Raw genomic sequence first — 16,080 nt, 5'->3', positions numbered from 1 at the left:
ATTTTTCAAGCCATTTTGCTGTAGCAGGGGATTGGCAGAAATCTCTTTAAACACCCTCACAATCTACATGTCATGTCCAGGCCTCAAAGCAAGTTGGAGCTGATGAGCTCTGGCATTCTCTCCCCTCAGCAGGTGCCTGAGTGGCCTGCGCTGCTTCTGAAGTAAAACCGAACATACATACATAAATAAAAAGAGCTACTGGAAGAAATTAAATAGAGGAGAAGGGCAAGGAAATGGGAGGGGGAAGGAGAGAAAAGATGACCTTGTGCTTAAAGCATTTGGCCGGTACTTGGAAGAGCTGCATTAACTTTCCAGCTTTGCAACTGACTTCCTGTGTCAATTTGAGCAAGTCACTTATGCTGGTGTTTTGTGTCTGACATCACAGCATGGGCAATAAGACTGTCAGAGCCTGTCACCATGAGTGGGAAGGAGTGGTCTTTACTCACGCAGCCAGGCATCACTTCACCCACTGCTGAAATGCAACCAGCTCTGGGGCGAGATTCGGCAGCGGTTTTAAAGCACACAATAACACTGCATGAGAATTCCGTACAGGAAATTAAGATATATGGTTTAACTGAAATCGCAAGGGGTTGTGTGCAGACAAAATGTAGGAAGAACCTCCGTTCTAAGGCTAACTATACAACCTTACACATCCATAGATTGCCTGCATATGTGTGTTTGCGCGCGCATTTACGTACTCACAGGGACAAGTGAGAGACGCATTCAAGGACGTGTACAACTAAACTAGGTAAAACGCTAGTAAATGTGTAATAATTAACCCATGTATCATAATAAGCAAACCCTACTGTGTGCCCAGTGCAACAAGGAATGAGAAATTAAATCTATTTTTATCTATTGTATTGTAATAAATTTACTAGCGTTGTTCAGTTTGATGGACAATCAGGTATAGTTTATATCTACCTTTTAAAATGTGTGTAAAACTGTGTATGTTTTCACTGTATTACTGTCCCCCACACTTTGTATGCTTTTTATCTTTTTAGACGGTAGGCTCTTTGGTGCAGATGCTGCATGTGTGTACACACACACATGCATGTATGCGGACAATGCCATTTTATGTGCTACCAGAATACCACTACTAACGCTGTGCTGGCAAAGAGAGGGATTAGATAAAGATGGAAAAGATCAATTCAGCTAACTTCTGTGAGAAGACAGCTCTATACTTATATGTGTATGGATGGAGGCAGTCATAAATAGCACCTTAGCAAAGGTACCATGGTCTACTGATTCAGGGACCTGGATTCTCTTTCTGGTTTCAGCGCTGATCTACTGGGCAAGTCCCTGGACTTCTGTTTCCCTTCCCCTCCCACCCCCTTTGTTTTGTTTATTTACACTGTAAATTCTTGGAGCAGGGGCTGTCCATGACCATGTTTTGTGCAGCGCTGAGCACTGTGGGTCTCTGATCGTGGTGGCGGCCTGTGGCTGCAACTGAAATGTTAATAAGTATCCCTAGAGTTAACTGCCCAGCTCCCTGGAGGATGTAGCTCCGCACAGTGGCTCTCCATAAGGTGCATCCAGCAGTGACTCCTGTAAAACTCAATTGTTCTCCTCACAAACAGGCTCTACAATGGTGCATATTGCTAACAAGCCAGCACGACTGGATGCAGAGAGATTTGGAGGTGATGGAGCCTTGTTCTGCTTCTACCCAGGGGCTCCGGAGCTTAGAAGTGGGGAGAGGGAGACCCCTTCGTCATCATTTATATGCCCTCAAATATGCACACGCACAAATTCAAATTAACTACACTAGCAATTTAGCAGATTCCTCCCCCCACCTTTGCGTCATCCCTCCCCCCCTTACACACGCTTCCCTTCTCCTCCTGAGCTACCACTAGTGAATTGGATTAGTCACATTCTTAATTAACTGTGCCAGTGCGAGCTCTATTAGGTATTAAATGTTTGTCACAATCCAATTAAAAAATCCATCTCAGCAGGGCAGGTTTTCCAGGCTGCAGCTCGCGGGACTGTGTTTACAGCTCTCTCAGCTGGCAATTGGGAACGTGAGGCTGGGCCCCTGGGGAGGGAGCTGCTGGGTCAGAATGACAGGTTTCATTTCCTCCCTGGGCGACGGGAGCAAATGCTCTCTGCTTTTCCCCTTTATACCCTTCCAAGCTGTCCGCAGTCATGTAGATGGGGCTGCAGCCCCCCGTGACATGCGAGTATGAAGATCAAGGCCTTGTCCTCAGTATCCCACAGATAAAGGCATCCTCTCCTCCCCCACCTGTGTAATTGCCTGTCTCGAAATCCTCCCTTGGAATCATGACCTGTATGTTGTCATATCCACATTTTAATGGCGGGAGGGGATGTCTCAGGGCAGCTCTAGGGAGATTTTGCCCCAATCTAGCAGGGTGGGGAGGGAAGGTGAGGGGTATAAACAGAGATGATTAGCTGCCTTTCCTACCTAGGGCCTCCTGGGCTGTCTGCCTTTAAAACTTCCTAGGCCAAATCTTTAGCTGGTATAAACAGGTATAGCTCCATTTATGTCAATAGAGCTATGCTGATTTACACAAAGAAGAGCTGGGCCCTTGTTCCAAGGAAAGGATAACCCAGATCATTCTAAATGCTCATAATAACCCTGGCTCTCCACCCTCTAGCTTTTTCTCACTCCGCACTTATTCTCCTGACTTCTTCACAGCCAGTTTTACCATATTTCCCGTCCGGGGCCCACCAGGATATGAAACACCAGACCCAGCTCCTTTCTCTCTCTGACACATTAAAGCTGAGCACTTATAATAAAGCCAGCCGGAGGACAAAACTTCCATTTCATGGTAACTTTCGAGCTTTTGAAATTTGGTTTCATTCCGCATTGGAATAAAACCAAAACCTTTCACATGATTTTGCAAAAAATGGAATTGTCAAAATGTCTGTTTTTCAACTGAAACCTGAGGTGTGTCCCTTTATAGCGTGAGGGTTAAGCCACTTACCCGAGACGTAGAAAACCTAGGTTTGAGTCCCTGGGCACCTGATCAAATCAGAGACTTTTATCTCAGAATCAGGGGCATTGTTTTGTTTGTTTTTCGCCTTTGGAATTTTCAGCAGGAAATTTCAATTTTTTGTTGAAAAGCCAAACCCCTCGAAACAAAATTTGTTTGGCCAAAGGCTGCTGGAAGCTGAAAAGCTTCAGTTGTGGAGTGGGGGGTTTAAAAGGAAAACAGACACATTCCGTGAAAATTTTTGGTTGGTTTGTTTTCAATCCAATTTTCCATTCGGGCGGGGGAGGGATAGTTTTGACAAATTTTCAACCAGCCCCAGTGTGTTTGTGGGTCTGTGAAGAGGAGATCAAGTCATTCATTGGACATGGAGGCAGGGTCTATGCAAGATGGAATGTGTGTGAAATTTTAATGCCTCTTCAGCCATGCTTGATGAGAGACCTGAAAATAATCATAAATGTGTTCATTCACTTTCTGCATTGATCATCAGGACACAGTTGAACTGATCTGTTGACATCTCAATATGTTGCTATGGTAGAGAGCCTAACAGTGGCCATGTATCCAACCATGGGGACCATCTGCTATCTGGTTCCTCTCAGCAAATTTCCTCTCCTTCCTGTTCTTGTTATAAATGACCCTGAGACACAAAGTTTGGATGCAGAGCCAAACCTCCCATAGGGCTTCGCATCCAAGCTTTCTTTGGGCCAGTTTCTAGATCTGTAGGTGACTACAGGTGGAACTGCTATGTTATGCTCTATATCTTTAAAACTGCTAGCAAAAAAAAAAAAATCTCTCTCACAGCTTGCACGTGGCTGGTGCTCTGGGAAATGGCAGCATTCTGAGGTGAATAGCCTTTGGGAAGGGCCTTTGAAACTTGCATCTATGGTCTGAGAAAGAAAGCAAGAAAACTACTGAGGGACAGGTAAGCTTGCAGTTAGGTATTGCTTTTGGCTTGGCTTTATCTTCCTGTATTCAAGCTTCTTGGAGAAACGTAGCTGTCCTGTCATATGGGGCGAGGGGAGAGAGGTATATAGGACCAAGAACAGCTGTTACTGAAGTATTTTAAAGCAGACCTGGGGAGAATGAGCTGTCTTCCCTTACCCGTCTACTTTGAGTGCTGTGACCTGGTTCAAAGATTGTGGGTGAAGGATTTGGTGGAGGCAGAAGAGCTGGCGTGAACTAAGTTTGCTGTCACAATTCTTTCTCCTTCTGATTAGCCCTGTTTTGGCCGAGTCTCTTCTGTGTCCGTGCCCCGCACTGTGGTCAGCAGTACTGTGCTACTCAGTAGACCTCTCCAACCTTTTTTTTCATCGACCTTTTTGTCGGGGCTGGGGAGGGAGACCGCTTCCCAGAGGAAACTCAATTTATTTTGGAAAAATGTAATTTCCTTCCAGGGCTTTAGGTGGCTTTGATGAAAAATTGAAAAGGTTTGTGTTTTTTGGTAAAATTCTCCATTTTCAAAAACCAAACATTTTTCAGGGTTTTTAATAAAAAAAAAAAAAGGAATTTTTCTCTCCCACAAGAAATTTGTTAAACATTTTCCATGAAAAACCATTGCAAGCGAGAAGAGGGAAATCAAGCCCATATAGTTTAGTTGTAGCTCAGATCACGAGTGAAATGAGTTTAGTAGCCACAGTGCCCCATAGCTCCATAAAGATTTCCTCCTACCTCAGAAGCTCACTGCACAATTTTGCACTATTGAGTGTTTCATCTCAGGAGAAGCCGGGAGACTAGTATAATTGCAGGTCAGTTGTGAGGGGTTTTGGCAGAGCTGTGTATAGGCTAATAGGCAATAGCAAGGGCCGCTGGAGATCAGGACTGAGATGCATCAGCGGAGCTGTGCAGCCAACCGGCACTGGCATAGCAGGAAATGCCGTAGTTCCAGATTCAGGTGGCTTGACAGAGCTGCACAGGGGAAGGTTGCACTGTCTGTTTTTTCTCCAAGCATCCCCAACATCCCATGATCATTTTTAAGGTTGATGCAGACGGTGAAGTTTGATAGGCATGAACCAGTTGTCAAGCACTCACAGGCTGCATGCTCCCAAAGGGCTCTTAAGGGAGTCTGGGTAGAAGCAAAGTCCCATCCAGTAAGTGACCTGAAAGTCTGAGGGCTTTGCTTAATGTCTCAGTTGTCACTCCCTGAGAAGGAAAGCCAGAACAGGCTGTAGGTTTTGATATTGACACTCTTTAAGTGGTAACTTCTCCAATTTTCAAGGCAGAAGTTGGAGGCAAGAGAAACCTAGTTCATTTAGTTAGGGACTATGTTATTGTTACAGTCCAGCCTCATTTTAGCTTCCTTCTTTCAAGCTGGGGTCAGTTGCGGTCTCTAAATTTGTATATAGCCCATTCCTGGCGATAGACTCTGTCTGTACAGTGCATCTTTTAAATCTGGTTTTCCCTCATCCAGTAGAGATTGTTTTAAATGGAAATATCAGCAGTAATATACCAAATGCAGTCTGACATGACAGCCTCTGATGCAAGCTACTCACTAATATAAGTGGAATCCAGGGAGATGACTCTAAGCCCTGGAAAATGTAAACACTTAAAATGAGGGTAATTTGGGGGTGGTGAAAATTATTTAATTTATTTTACTCTTTGTGGAAAAGATCCACGCAATTGCACTGTGCAGCCAGGAAGCTGGTGGGTTGAGGGATTAGAGCTCTTCATCCCATGGTCCTTGCAAATTCTCAGAACTCGTAAGAGTGCCACAGTCCCTGTGAGGCATGAATTAACTGAGCTCATTTCTGTAGCCTAGTTTTGGAGTTGTTCCCTTTTTTAAAATGCATTCATGGCCTGATCCACCATCCATGGAAATCAACAGGCTTTAGATCAGACCTACAGATTTTGAAGCTTGCGCTCTCCCCATCCCAACTGTGCTTGGGTCGAACTGATGAAATCAGTACCTGCTGAGAGGCTTAGGGTCTGGACTCCTTGCCTCTTTTGACTGTAATGTTATCAGATCTCTCAAACAGGAGTTGTCATTCTGGGCTAGTCCAATTGCCCATCTAGTCCAGTATCCTTTCTCTGACAGGCACCAGTAACAGCTACTTCAAGGGGAAATGTAAAGCACTGAAATGTAGAGGAGTTTGATAATTAGCTTATGCCTTAAAGCATGATACTATGGTGATTGGTGCTCTATACATATCTAAGACCGATAGGGAGATAGATAAAATAAGGAATACTGTCCTTTATACATTTTATTATTCTAGCTAGTGCAACTGTGAATATTATTCATATAAATATCTCATCCAGTTTTACTATTGCCAAGCTCTTATCCTCCATAATATCTAGTGCCAGTGAGTTCCACGGGTAAATTGTCTTGTGTAAATGTTTTGTATTTTAGGTGTTTCAGTTTCACAGGGTGTTCCCTTGTTCCTGGATCATAAGAAATGGCAAACAGGAGCTATTGATTTATCTCCTTTATACCACTCTTTATTGTAAATACTTCTGTCCTGTTGCCTCCTAGACATTTCATCTCTAAGATGCTACTGTTTTTGCACTCTCTTCATATGAGAATCTTTCTATTGTTCTACTAAAATTGCTGTTTTCAGGAACTCTTCTATTCCTGATCTATTGTTTTTTGAGAAGAGATGACCAAGATTGTGCACACTGATGCTGTGCCATCGATTTATGGAATAACATTATAATATTTTTCACTATTATTCTGTTTTTCCCTTTTCTTAATGCAGCCAAATATCATGCTTGCTAGTGCATGGAATACTTTTCCTGGAGTGGTTACAGCTCATTTAGAATCCATCAGTGTGTATGAGTAGTTCAAATTGTTCCTTACCTTGCACTTGTCGGCATTGAATTCCATCTGCATCATGTCACCCAATTTTCTAGCTTTATTAAAACCCTCTGAAGTTCCTCACAATTCTCTCTAGACACAACTGCTCTGAATAATGTTCTAACCTACTGCAGATCACTGCGGCACCCCACTGTTAATCTAGTTCAATGCTGAGAACTGATCATTAATCCTGCTCTTTGTCCTCTGTCTTATAGAGATAAGGTAGGTGAGGCAATGTCTTTTATCTCCTGTCTTATAGTCAATTTCTGATCCAAGATAGAATTTTACTTCTCACCTTAGTTTTCTCAATAGCCCCTTGAGAGGGACTTTGTCAAAGCTTTCAGGAAAGTTCAGATAAATGGGATCTACCCGTTTCCAGTAGGCACTGTTCTGCTCACTCCCTCCCAGAACTCAAATAGTGATGCAGTTTGCCTTTACAGAAGTTGGGCTGGTTTGTCCCTATCATATTCAGCTGGGTGTTTTATTACTCTAGTCATTTTCTCAACTAATTTTAAAGCTCACTGGGCTGTAATCCCCAGAATCCTCCTTTGTGCTTTATTGAAGGCTAAGAAAACCACCCACCAGACTGCTGGGCTAGTAGTTGATGATCAGCTGCATATTGTTTTTAGCAAATTGGCTTCTTTATCCTTAGTAAAGGAGAACTTGTGGCACCTTAGAGACTAACCAATTTATTTGAGCATAAGCTTTTGTGAGCTACAGCTCACTTCATCCGATGAAGTGAGCTGTAGCTCACGAAAGCTTATGCTCAAATAAATTGGTTAGTCTCTAAGGTGCCACAAGTACTCCTTTTCTTTTTGCGAATACAGACTAACACAGCTGCTACTCTGAAACCTGACTTTATTCTTAGTGTTCTTCAGAACTCTTGGCTGAATCCCTTCTGGCCCTAGTGACTTATTGCCAATACACTAATCGGTTTGTTGTTACGCCTCCGCCTCTGAAAGTAACCATCTGGGAAACATCCATCGTGAATCCAGGGCGCTTCAGGAAGCGTGCTGCTTCCTCAACAGGTGGTACTCTTCCTTCTGAGCCAGTATTGTCCCCGCAATGTGCCTGCTTCATATTAGGTAATATGAGAATGCTGGAAGTTTCATATCCTGGTTAGGGCTTGAAGCGGAGCCCCAGACCTTTTGTGGAAATGAACAATCCCACGGCACTTTTTTTCAATAATTGGGATGTCAACTCTCTTGCCCTGGCTACACTTAACTACACATTGCCTCTTTAAATCCCCCTGCTGGTTCAGTTGAATATAGCAGCCTTCAGCTCCTGCCCTGAGCCATTTGTGTAGTCACCAGTGTAATGCTGCAATAAGATGTTAAACAATTGCCATGTTCTTCACAGCAGAGAACAGCTTAGCAGCATATAGCCCATTGGCAACAGCCAGTAGCAAAAATATGCAACTTCTGGAGAAGGGACACTAGATGGGGAGGGCTCCACAGAGAATTCTGTCCCAGGTATTTGCCTGACAGGTCTTGCCCACGTGCTCGGTGTCTAACCGGTCACCATATTTGGGGTCAGGAAGGAATTTTCCCCTGGGTCAGATTGGTAGAGGCCCTGGGGATTTTTCGCTTTCCTCTGCAGCGTGGAGCAGGGGTCACTTGCTGGTTTGAACTAGAGTAAATGATGGATTCTCTGTAACTTGAAGTCTTTAAACCATGATTTGAGGAGTTCAGTAACCCAGCCAGAGGTTAGGGGTCTATTACAGGAGTGGATGGGTGGGGTTCTGTGGCCTGTGATGTGCAGGAGGTCAGATTAGATGATCACAGTGGTCCCTTCTGGCCTTAAAGCCTCTGAGTCTTGCCTTGGCCAGGTGCAGGCTCCCTGTGCCTCCCCTGGTGGAGCTGCCATTTGTAGATGGAGAGTCCGGGTGTGCACCTTAGCTGCAGCAACAAACAGGATGCACCCACGCAGGGGGATCGGAGCTTTCCTCTAAGCTGATGTGTCTGCTGTGGGCTCTGGCTGGTGACTGACTGACACCACAGCCCCCTTTCCATCCTCTGGTGTGATAAAGTCACTGTGCCCTGAGGCCATATCAAGGGAATTCCCTGCCTTCCCTCCCTTGGCATGTCGCCTGTTCAGTCAGCTTCAGATGAGAACAGCTCTGAACCTGGCTGTCGTCTTTCCTCAGCCAAAGATCTGAACCTGCTTCCCTTTGATAGACAAGCAGTGGATGGCAGGGGGAGAGTGACAGAACCCCTACTCTTCTCCCCCCCCAACCCCCAGTGGTCGCTTCCCATCCTACAGCCGCTATATCTCCGCCAGCCAGAAGCTCCCTTACTGAGTGCTGGACGGGGAAAAATCCAGGCCCTTCAGTCCCTTCACTAATGGACAGCAAGATCCTCAATTTCCCGACAACGTTAAATTTCCCACATCAGAGTGTGCTGGGCTAGGGAGCGCCTTCCAGACAACAGCGATGTGCTACAACAAATGGGACATGTCTAATCACAGCCTCCCGCTGCTCGCAGAGAGGGAGAACAATGCTGGTGGGAATCGGGCTTGCCATATGCAGGGCTCTGAGCGAAATCAACACCCCAGCCTGCTGCTTTTCCCTGCCGGTAGGGGATGGGAGGGAGAATCCAGCCTGGAGTCTCCCCTTCTTACTGCTGCCAGAAGCGGAGGTAGGTGAGGGGGTCCAGTACTGAGCTGTGACCGCCTCCTGTATTCCCCCTAAAGGAGGGAGAGATGGATAGGGCTTGACCGTGGAGGTACAGAGCTTTTGTCAGAGGTGGATCCCCAAATGCACATATGCTTTGCACATGGTTATGACCAGCTCTCCATGCTGTAGTGCTGCACAAACAGTCTGTTATCGGAGCTGCTGGGTTCAGATCTCCATTCTGTTGCACTATATATAGGCAATTGTGTCTGTTGGGAGTCTGTATTAAATCTCACCCTAGTGATCTGTGCCCACTCTACGCTGCTGAGGGGATTCTTGCACGTACACAAAGTGGGTGCTGTGGTAGGGATGTGCCAAAAGGGGTGTGGCTGAAAGCAAAATGAGTGTGGTTAGCAAAAATCTATACTGCACATGTTCCCTGGGTAAAATTGATGTAAATGACTGGTGCAAACTAGTGACCACAAGGCTGCTTTAACCACGAGCACACAATTATTGTGCATGGCTCATATGCAATAATAATAATATCTACCAGTGCCGTGCTCCATGCCTGCCCCTCTGCTGGTGACACATGTCTCTCTTCATGCTCTCCTTTCAGTAGTGCCTTATTTCTACACAATCCTTCCCTTGCATGCAGACCATGGAAACAGCAATCTATTTGCCTTTGTGTAATCTAGAGGATTGCCCTCACAGAATACATGTACATGAGGACAGCATCCAAAAGCCACCAAGGACTTGTGCAGACAGGCAAGACAGGAGGGATGAACAAGGGGCAAGGCAGCGGAGTAGATTATTGGCTGGCAAGGTGGGTCCCTCACCATTCACCCAGTGGCTGTCAGCAGAGAGGAGGGCTGTTTTGCAGGCTGATACCTGACCATTGCACAAGGGTAGATTGAGGGGAAACTTCACAGCAGTTGTGAATTGGGGAGTGAAGCTTTTCCAGGGAGGTGATTTCTCTCTGCAAATGTATTCAGTGTTTGCCTGGGCTCACATACAGCCAGTTTAGAACCTTTTATCCTTGTGCTAACGTTCTGCATTCCCTGAGCAGCAGCAGCAATTCAGAGCTGTCCGTACCACTACTGCAGAGTCCAGGGAACAAATGGGTGTGGTTACAAGGCACCCACCTTCAGCTCCTCCCATTACCCAAAGGTCCCCGCTGTCTGCGCAGGTGCATTTCTGGAGCGCAAATGATTGGAGAAAGAGGCAGGGGTCATTGCTCAGTTGCACTAGGATTACCCAGGGGACAGCTGCTGCAGTGCTCACTTTAAACATGCAACCTAGAATCATGTGTCCATGCTCATTTCTATCCTTTTGGGGTGACTTGTGACTAGCTTATCTGATTGAAACAGTGGCAGAGTTGAGATGCTGGGGGGTGAAAAAATCAGTAATGGAGCAGAGAGTGTTACTCTGAAAGCTCTCACATCTATATCTCTGGGTGGAATCTAGCCCAGTTAATGAGGACCTAGGTATCCGAGCAGATATTGGAGGGCTATGATTGAGATGGTGTCTCCGCTGAGTCTGGCAGACAAGTGATCCTATCAAAAAACTTCTTCCCCAGCTGAGTCTATTGCTGGCAGTCAGAGTGGAGGGAATGAGGGGTATTCTGTCCTGTTCTATATGGTTTCTCCTAGCACCTTTATCACTGTAGTGTCTGAGCACCTCCCAATCACGCATTAAGCAATGTAACTAACATGTCACACTTGGTTCCCTCTTTGTCATGCCCTCCCCAGGGGGAGAATTGTGTGTGTGGTGGAATGTTGTTTTGATAGGTATTTTCTGGGAGGGGGGTTAAATGTACACTCTGCTCTGTGTGTGCATACTGGAGAAGGCAGGTTGAAGGAGGGACACTTCCACGTTCAGCAGAAGGTGGTGAGGTTATTTGATGGACCTTAGTTTCTGGGGGAGCTCATTCCACAGTCTTAACCTAGACCGGAGAAACTCCCATCTCCCGCACAGATGAGCATGACCCTAATGGTAGACACTTCCACTGTGCCAGAAGAGGGGAGTGATTAACCACAATCTTCATCCAGGTGCTTTAGGCTCTTTTAGATATGATACCTTGAACATGACGTGCTATGATACCTTGAACATGATAGCAAAGCCATGATACCTTGAACATGACATGCTATTCTCTGGGAAGCTAGCATAGAGAGCAGAAGACAGGTTTGCTGAGCCCATGTCACTGAGGAGATGGATTGCGGCATTTTGTACCAAGTGGAGTTTCCTAAACGCTGAAGGCTTCATGCCCAGGTGTATTGTTGCTGTAATCCAGCTGAGAGGTGACAAATGGTCTAGGAATGGTCTATGTGGCCCCCACTTGAGTGCAGGACTGTACTAGATGGCCTATTGAAGTTCCTTCCAGCCAAAGAATCCTAGAATATCAGGGTTGGAAGGGACCTCAGGAGATCATCTAGTCCAACCGCCTGCTCAAAGCAGGACCAATCCCCAACTAAATCATCCCAGCCAGGGATTTGTCAAGCCTGATCTTAAAAACTTCAAAGGAAGGAGATTCCACCACCTTCCTAGGTAACACATTCCAGTGCTTTACCATCCTCCTAGTGAAAAAGTTTTTCCTAATATCCCACCTAAACCTCCCCCACTGCAACTTGAGACCGTTACTCCTTGATCTGTCATCTGCTACCACTGAGAACAGTCTAGATCCATCCTCTTTGGAACCCCCTTTCAGGTAATTGAAAGCAGCTATCAAATCCCCACTCATTCTTCTCTTCCGCAGACTAAACAATTCCAGTTCCCTCAGCCTCTCCTCATAAGTCATGTGTTCCAGTCCCCTAATCATTTTTGTTGCCCTCCGCTGGACGTTTTCCAATTTTTTCACATCCTTCTTGTAGTGTGGGACCCAAAACTGGACACAGTTCTTCAGATGAGGCCTCACCAATGTCGAATAGAGGGGAATGATCACGTCCCTTGATCTGCTGGTAATGCCCCTACTTATACATCCCAAAATGCCATTGGCCTTCTTGGCAACGAGGGCACACTGTTGACTCATATCCAGCTTCTCGTCCACTGTAACCCCTAGGTCCTTTTCTGCAGAACTGCTGCCTAGCCATTCGGTCCCTAGTCTGTAGTGGTGCATGGGATTCTTCCATTGTAAGTGCAGGACTCTGCACTTGTCCTTGTTGAACCTCATCAGATTTCTTTTGGCCTAATCCTCTAATTTGTCTAGGTCCCTCTGTATCCTATCCCTTCTATGAAGGGATGATTTAACTGAGGCCAGGTCATTGTCCCCCAGGATAGGACAGAGGATTCTAGTCAACCAGAGACTGTAGAATGTGTTACTCATGGAGGCTGCAATACAAGAGCTTAGCATCAGCGAGGAATCCCAGGGCCCTCCTGAGCTATAGTCTGAACTGACCGATTATGGGTTGGTGCCCAAAGGAGACTGCACCATGGCTGTAAACTCTTCACAGTACTTTCCTCTGCCCACCAGCATTACCTACAGTTCAGCTTCAACCAGCTGTTCTGCACCTATGGGCTGATCTCGTCCAAGCCTGGAGAGTAGACTCATCCCTCACTACATTAAGGGGTCTCTTATGCTCTGGTTGGTGGCACATTAGCTGGGCACAGCCCTGTTCATAAACCAAGGACTGTCTAGTCCAGGCCTGTTGGTCAGGCACCATTCCCCAGCATGGACGCTCACCTGTGTTGGTATAAAAACCTGATAAACCCAGCAGTCACGGAGAGGCCTTAAGCTAGCAGCAGTGAAGGGGTCAATTCTCTGCTGCAGAATGGGCTCTAGAAAAGAGAGCCCAATGGGGAGTATCTCATTTGCAGTGAAGGCAGAAAGCTTAATCCCTTTAAATTTCTCTTTATTGATTGCGGATTTACAGCAAAATCACTTTCTATAGAAATGCATTTGCGTCCTTATTCCAAGTGTATTAACAGCCTGAGGGAGTCCTCTACCCGCCCAGCACTGGGCACCGGCGCTGCTGACCACATTAAGGAGTGCTTAGCACACAGTACTTGGCACAGTCCAGAGGAAATCCCAGAACACATCATCTGACCCTGACAGGGCTTAAATTGGCCACGAAGAACTGTCGAGTCGGCCATTGCCCAGTGATGGGATTTCATTAGTTTTTTAGCAGACGTTAGTGGGCTCCCTTTGCTGCAGGAAGGAGGGGATTTCTGAATGCTAGAGAGCAGAAACAGAGTGGCTATGAAGGTAAAATTGTTGGAATTCCCCCCATTGGGGAGCATGTTTGCATGTGTCAGTCCATTTCATGTATGTCTACACTGAAAGAAAAGACCCATTGCAGCGAGTCTCAGAGCCGGGGTCCGCTGAGTCAGACTCACGGTATGGGGCTAAAAATAGCAGTATAGATATTCCCATTTGGGCTCTGAAATCTGGCGAAGGGGGTGGGGCAGCCACAATGCATTATGGTTTTGTTTGTTTTGCAGTGTAGTCATACCCTTGGAGGCCAGCTGGGGATTGTAGGTCCAGATCAGCAATGCAACTGGCTGGCGTGGTGCTGATCCCCGACTGGCAAAGGGCAGATATGCCAAACCCAAGAGATCAGGGATCAGAAGAAAAGCAAAATGGACTCAGGTGGCTTACTGCCAGCCCAGAATCAACGTAGACTGCATTCCCGGGGCACCCTCCCCACATGGGCACTAGTAGCGCCAGGTCCTGACAATAACAGGGGAGGGAGGGGGGATGGTTGGTGCTGAACTCTGAGAGCCTGCACACTTTGAATGCCTTCAAGCCTTGCTCAGTCAGCTGATAATGGACTCTGGTGATGAACCTGTGGCAGGTTGAAATCCCAAACAGCTTCAAATGCACCAGTAAATGCACAGATCATGGGCCAAAGCATTTGACTCTCCAGCTGCAAACTCCTACATCCTATAGCATTACCCCATTATGTTCCTGACTCCACTGTGATTTAGAATCCCCGGTATCACCACCTTGTCAGGCAGGCAGTAGGAGCTGGACTTCCTGCAACCGGCTGTTGTCTAGGACCCTCTAGGGAGCGGGGTGTCCTTTTAGAGCTCATGACAGCGAGCTGCTTACAAAGGGCCTGGTTCTCCATTGCCCCGCCTCTTGTGCAGTTGCTTAGAGCAGGGCGAAGTGGGTTTAAAACCAGGCCATGAAGCCAGTGGTGAGCCCTGGGGATAAAGTGAACAGGTGTAAGTACAGACTCAGGGCTTTAGTGTTGTACAGTTGCTTTGCGCAGACGGAGAGGACAATGTGGTGGGGAATCCGGTCCAAAGCTCTGTCAGGCACTTTCCGCTCCTCTGGGATGCGCATTGCTGGCTGCCTGTGAAGTAGGTTTGATTGTGTTATAGAATGTACCTGCTTGAAGCCAGTCTGCAGCTCTGAGCTTGTCCATATTGTACCTGGCTTGTATTTTTCTGATCTGCACCCTTGGTTTGGATTGATTAGTAACGCATCAGGGAGAGAATTTGCCCTGTGGAGGCACTGATTTCCCTTCCCCTCCTGTGCAGGCAGGAAGCACTTCCTGCTGCAAGCCTCCCACAGGTCTTCCTCTGCCTTTCCCACCTGTGGCTATCCAACTACACTGCCATCTCTGGGGATGCGGTAGTCCCAAAAGGCCACCTCCAATGCACTCTCACATCCCCCAGGCTGATCTGCTGGGGATGAGGGGAAAAGGAGATTCCAACATGTTATTGATCCTGAGAGCAGAGCATCTGCTACTTTTTGAGGACTTGCTTTGAAGCGATCAATGAAATGTGTTTATCAGAAAAGCATGTTTGACCCAAACAAGTGTTTTTAGCAATGTGAACAAACCAGGAGAGAGGGAGAAAGAGATAAGGAGGGGGGAGAAAGCCAGCAACACAAAGGAATGTAAGAGGGAGGAGATGGAAGGGGAAGAGCTCAGGAGAGATAAAGGAGTGTGTGTGAAGTGCTTTGAAAGTGTACAGCGCGGTGGAAGTGCTAGGTACGGTAACTGCAGTTGGAGACAGAAGCAAAAGAATGGACGGAAAGAGAGAGGCCTTGTCTACACAGACACATTGTAGTGCCTTAGCTGTACAGGTAGAGTAGACACAGTTATAGCAGTCTAAAGAAGCCTTATCTCTGGATAGCTATTCCAGAAGCGCATTCCCCTTCCCTACAGGTATAAGGCACCAGTCTGATTGCATTCATGCTGGGGGATGTACTGGTATATCATAGCATTTAAAATCACACCTCTAATGGACATAGTCAAACTGTGTAGGCAAAGCCTTAGGCGCCTAAAGAGTTAATTTAAACTGGTTTAGTTAACCCAGTGAAAACCCCTGGCTGGTCTCTCTCTTAGGCCAGGTCTACTCTACAGGCTTCTGCCGGCACAGCTACATCACCTGTGGCTGTGAAAAGGTGTGATCTCGACAGAGCTGTGCCAGCAGAAGCCCCTAGTGTAGTTGCAGCTACACCAGCAAAGCTACGCCAGTATAGCTTGTCTTGCTACACTGGTTCAGAGCACAGTGTTTTGTCGCCATAGCTACGTCCACACTAGGCGTGCTCTGCCCTATAGTGTACTGGATTCTCTACACCAGTAAAGCGCTTCTAGTGTAGACGTGACCTTATTTCTGTTTAGTTCAAGTTGATTAGGAACAGGTTTAAGCTAAACTGGAAAAAGCTACTGTACACCAACTCAGACCATCCACACAGGGGCTTGCACCAGTTTAACTAAACCAGCTCCAGATTGTGTGTAGAAAAGAGGAAAAAGTGTAGGAGCAAGAAGGGGGGATTGATGAAGGACGAG

At 46.5% G+C, this 16,080-nt stretch overlaps 1 protein-coding gene across 7 annotated transcripts in view; it reads left to right on the top strand.

Moving 5' to 3' along the window:
• The window catches only part of TNR (tenascin R), a 375,512-nt gene that overhangs the window by 127,687 nt on the left and 231,745 nt on the right, over positions 1-16,080 (top strand). Inside the window, exon 1 of one of the 7 annotated variants that reach the window (XM_073356461.1) lies at positions 3,834-3,867. The exons of the other annotated variants lie outside the window; for them this stretch is intronic. The gene's annotated coding sequence lies outside the window, so the exon portion shown is untranslated. Of the gene's footprint in view, positions 1-3,833; positions 3,868-16,080 lie in introns of those variants that run through there. 7 annotated transcript variants of the gene reach the window in all.

This window comes from Lepidochelys kempii, chromosome 8, assembly GCF_965140265.1.
Source record: "Lepidochelys kempii isolate rLepKem1 chromosome 8, rLepKem1.hap2, whole genome shotgun sequence".
NCBI classification, from domain to species: Eukaryota; Metazoa; Chordata; order Testudines; family Cheloniidae; genus Lepidochelys; species Lepidochelys kempii.
Note: the sequence above shows the minus strand (reverse complement) of the source record. Positions and strands in the feature narration are given on the sequence as shown.